The sequence below is a fragment of the Triticum dicoccoides genome, chromosome 3A (assembly GCF_002162155.2).
Source record: "Triticum dicoccoides isolate Atlit2015 ecotype Zavitan chromosome 3A, WEW_v2.0, whole genome shotgun sequence".
Classification (NCBI taxonomy): domain Eukaryota; kingdom Viridiplantae; phylum Streptophyta; class Magnoliopsida; order Poales; family Poaceae; genus Triticum; species Triticum dicoccoides.
This window is the reverse complement of record NC_041384.1, coordinates 498,495,001-498,500,120: the sequence shown is the minus strand read 5'-3', so window position 1 is coordinate 498,500,120 and position 5,120 is coordinate 498,495,001. Positions and strand designations below refer to the sequence as shown.

At 47.0% G+C, this 5,120-nt stretch overlaps 1 pseudogene; it reads right to left on the bottom strand.

Moving 5' to 3' along the window:
* Window positions 1–3,716: 3,716 nt before the first annotated feature.
* Window positions 3,717–4,658, bottom strand: LOC119272473 (annotated as a pseudogene).
* Between the last annotated feature and the right edge of the window lie 462 nt (window positions 4,659–5,120).

The following is a 5,120-nucleotide window of genomic DNA, read 5'->3' as shown; positions in this document are numbered from 1 at the left end:
CCCAGAGGACCGAGTACCCGCTCTTGTGGTCTGGGTGCCCGGAGGCACCAGAGGATTTTTCCTTTGCCTTGGACTTGTCAGGGTGCCTAAGGTCCCTGGACCCCCGGGTGCCCGGAGTATGTGCTCCAGCTCTGGACAGTCTGGGTGCCCAGGGTCCTGGACCCCCAGGTGCCCGGCCCTCTGCAAGCTAGCGCAGCTGATCCGTTCGGGTGCCCGGCCCTCTGCATGCTAGCGCAGCTAATCCGTTCGGGTGCCCAGGGTCTTTGACCCTCGGGTTCCCGGGGCAGGCCATGGCCTCTTTGGTGTGTCCGAGAGCCTGGACCCCTTTAGTCCGGGTACGCGGGGCTGCGGCTATGCAACGACTCCTTTCACTTGGAGGGTATAAGTAACCCCCTTCTTCCACCCTTTAATCCTAATCTACCTCAAGTTTTTCCCCTCCATTGCCAAACCAGAAAAAGCTCAAGATCTACTTACCCAACCACTCAAGCTCTCTCATACTTTGGGGATAGGAGGAGATTCACCCGATCTACATTCCTACCCAAACGACTTGTGTTCCTCGGCTCTTTCATCTTCATCAACTTGTTACTCTTGAGGTGTTTGGGTACCCTAGATGGAAGAGGTCACCGTGGAGCCACATTTATTGTGGTGATGTTGGGAGCCTCCCATTTAGTTATGGAGACTGCCTCAACCATTTGTAAAGTTCCCATTTCTGCCTTCAAGGCACACTAGTGGATTCACGACATCTTGCATTATGTGATTGTGAGGAGAATAGGGTGAGTACTTGGGATGCTCGGGGAGCATTGTGCTTCCACACCTCTTCAACAGAGATGTATCACATCCAAAGAATGTGTGGGATCGAAAAGATAGGTCTAGAGGAGGGGGGTGAATAAACACTAATAAGACAAAATGTGCAGTTTTTAATTTCCTTAGAGCTTAGGCAGGTTTTAGCACAAGGCAGTGACAAGCAATACAATCTACACATGCATATCTAAAGTATAGGCAGCGGATACAAAACAACATGCAAGTGCAAGAAAGTAAAAGGCGTAGAGTTTGGAACATCAAATGCAATGAAGACACGGTGATTTTTGGCATGGTTTCGATACGTGGTGTTATCATACGTCCACGTTGACGGGGACTTCAACACACGAAGGGTAACGACTGCGCGAGTCCACGAAAGGCTCCACCCATGAAGAAGCAACCTTGTCTATGCCATCATGGCTTCTGTCCATGAAGGACTAGCCTTACTCGGGGTTGATCTTCACGAAGTAGGCAATCTCCTTGCCCTTACAAACTCCTTGCTTCAACTCCACAAGCTTTGGAGGATCCCAAGTGATACCCAACCAATCTAGGAGAAACCACTCTCCAAAAGGTAATAGATGTTGTTGTTGATGATGAACTCCTTGCTCTTGTGCTTCAAAAGATAGTTTCCTCAACACTCAGTCACTCTCTCACAGATTTGGCATCGTGGTAGGAGAAGGATTGGAGTGTAAAGAAACTTGAGGGGGCATTCAACACACGTGTAGGTGGTTCTCTCTCAAAAAATGTATATGGGAAGTGGTAGTTTCGTCCTGGTTGTTCTCTCAAAAAGTTGGTGGAATGGGTGTGGTATATATAGGAAACACCAAAAACCTAACCGTTACACACCTTTATGTGCAATTCGATGGGACAGGATGGAATCACTCGGTGAGACCGATTAGCGCAAAAGGTTTGAACTTTAGGCTTTTTGGTGAGACTCGATGGAACAACTTGGAGAGACTAATGGGTGATGATCTAAGCACTTTCCACACTTCGGTGAGACCGATCGAAACCACTCGGAAATTCCGAGATGAAATTGATAGGCAACAGGAGGTTGGCACATGCACTCCGGTGGGATCGAATGTCATCTCGGCGAGGCTGAGTTGCTAGGGTTTAGGCAGTGGCTGTGTCAAGTGTATCTCAGTGAGTCTGGGTAGATGTGTACCAGTGGGACCGAGTTTGACTTTAGATTTTTGGACAGAGAAGAATGAGAGGGTGTGGCTGAGGGTTTTGGAGCAATATCTTTAATCACTTTGAGCAAATAGTCCATAATCAAAACCTTATGCCCTTTTAATAGTATTGGCTTTCCTATGCATGGACTCAATGTGATCTTGGATCACTTAATAAAAAACGTAGAGTCTTGAAGATTTGCCAAACATTGTTCTTTAATAGCTTGAGGGGTCCACATCTTCATCCACATACTTGCCTAAGTTGAACATTTCCTGAAATATACTAGAGGAAAACATTAGTCCAATAATATGCATGTTGACATGAATTACCAAAACCACCAGGGGAGCAATTGTGCTTTCAATCCCCCCCTTATTGGTAATTGATGACAACATACATCAAGGCTTTAAATAAGAACTAGCAAACATGCCCGTGCGTTGCAACAGGAGAAAAAAACATCACACTCTTCTAACCCAGTAAGCATGACATAAGACCATTGCACACATACATAGTCTACATTCTCTATTTCAACATGTCATCCCATTCGTGTCGCCGCTTATCTTCTCTCTCCCTCTGTGCATCTGTGATGTAGTTGCAATGAATGACAACACATTATGTGCTAAATCGATAAAGATTACGAATCTTATTTGCAATACAAATACCAGTGTTACGATATATTAAATTTGCACATATATTGTATGTTTTGAGACATCCAAGTGCATATTAGGTATGTTCAAATGAGCGTTCTAGTATACTTATTAGAGAACAAGAGATTAATATTAATTTGCATAAAGATTTAATAACACAGTCATGCAAAACAACCATATATCAGCCGTTGCATCAAGAAAGAAGTGTTGAACTGGCTATGAGACCAGATAAAATTTGGAGGTTGGTACTTGTTAATAATGTATGCCAATTTATTTCCCTCAAAAAAACGTATGCCAATTTATATTCCTCGATATATTTTCTTTTCCCTCTTGTTTGGGTATCATAGATTGAAGATGCAACCATGCCTCAACTTAGAAGAGAACCTGACCGCCTGATATTATCAAGCTCACTTCTCAAGGGAATCTGTTCCAGTTTGGTGCTTGAAGAATTCTTCATGTTTTTTTTTCTGGAAGCAAGTCTTTTCGCCTTTTTTTGCCGAGTAGGATGCTGAAGAAGGTGGTTTTGATCCTTTTGCTACTGCTGCAGAGGTGCTAGTGCTACTCCTAAACCTATTTTTTGCGGGAAGTTACTCCTTGAACCTGATATGACTTCAGACTGAAGCGAGATGAGCTAGGAGCCCGAGACCTGATAGACATGTTCTACCACTGGACTAAGAATTCAGTATTTCCATGTAAATAATCAAAAGATATACATTAACGCAGCAGTGTTTGATGGCACAAAAATAGAATATACAAAGGGAAAATAGACATGCACAATAGGACCTTTAAGCCCAAGATATGCATCCATCATCTCGTCAGATATGCATGCATATCTAATCAGCTACTTCCTCCCTTACTAAATTTAAGTCCTTTTAGAGATTTATATGTGGATATACATATGGATGTATATAGACATATTCGGAGTAGAATATAGCCAGAGCATTCAGCAAGCAATTAATCGGTGGGAATGAAACATGCGCAACAAGATACTTCATACAAGTCCGCACACTGTTGCATAATCAACATCGATCAAACATAAACATCACCTATGCTCAATTCTGAAGACATATGAAAACTTCTATATTTACCTTGGCAAAGCACCATACATCAGAGGTAGACTTGATCTGGGTCCTCGAGGTCCCGGATGAGGCTGCCGACCCTGCCCTCCAACACGGCCAGCCTCATCCGGACCATCTAGATGATGATCTTCACCACCATGTACGCGCAGTCGTCGAGGAAGCGGTTCTTCCTGAGCGTGCCGTGCCCTGTGGTCTCCAACTCTCCACCGTGACGTGCGTCTTCACGCCGTCCGCGTTGACTTGCACGCCCTTGTCGACCAAGTTGCTGTAGCCGCCGCCCGCTCCTTGCCTCGATGAACCGCGTGAGCCCGTCGCCCGACCACGTGTCCGTCACCACCATTGTCCCCGGGTGCTCCCCCAGCACGATGGTGGAGATGAGCGCGATGATGCGGCCCCGAATGATGGCAGCCCCCGCGCCGTCCACCATGCCGCTTCGGTCCAAGCCCGTGTCGAACACCACGCCAAGGTCGGCGCCGCGGGTCAGCACCACACGGCGGGTCAGCGATATGGCCTCGCGTTCTCCGGGTTGGGCATATGGTTCGGGAACATGCCGTCTAGCTCCGGGTGCAGGCTGTCGGTCGTGTTGGTGCCCAGCTTCTCCAGCATGTCCCACGCAAAGAACGCACCGCAGCTGTTGCCGATGCTCACGATGACCTTGAAGCCCTTGAGCTGGGTGTCGTAGTGTGTCTGGTGGGCCACACACTCCTTGATGATGTCCCGGAGGTGCTGCACGTAGGCGCTCATCAGGTGGATGCACATGACCATTGGAGGCATGCCGAGGCCAACACCGGCAAGGCCCAGGTTCCTCGCGACCACTACCTGAATAAAGCCCTAAGACGACGTCCTATTCTATGCCGACGGCTTTTTTGGGGCCAATGGCATAGACCGAGATATGCCGACAGCATAGGGAAAGCCATACTTGCATGCCGCGTGACCACAGATCGAAGTAAAACTTGCAACGGCACGCCATGACCGCAAGGCCGGACACAAACACTCGGCCAAACGATTCGCATGAGGTTGGCACTGAGGAGCCGCCCAGGTCGAACTCGTGCCTGGCCCACGGCAACAGCACAGACGGCGCACCGACGGCGTGGCAGTACCACGCGGTTGTGTCGCCCGACTCTAACTCTTATTAGCCGAGAAAGACCTTCGTGCACCGGGTCTTTCCAGGTGAATTTTGATGGTGTCAATTTTTTCATCGTGATTTTGTGAAGGCAAGCGAGGGCCCATCAAAATTGGTCAAAGACCAGGCAAAAAAGGAGACATGCTTCTATTAAATCTTAGCCGTTAATCTTTGTGGTAAACGTAAAATTAACGGATACAAAGGGATTACGTATGGAGAATTATGAAAGCTTCCTTCCTTTAATATTAGTAAATAAGAATATACCATAGAAGTACATGAAAGTTTTGAAAAACATGTAACATGTATAAG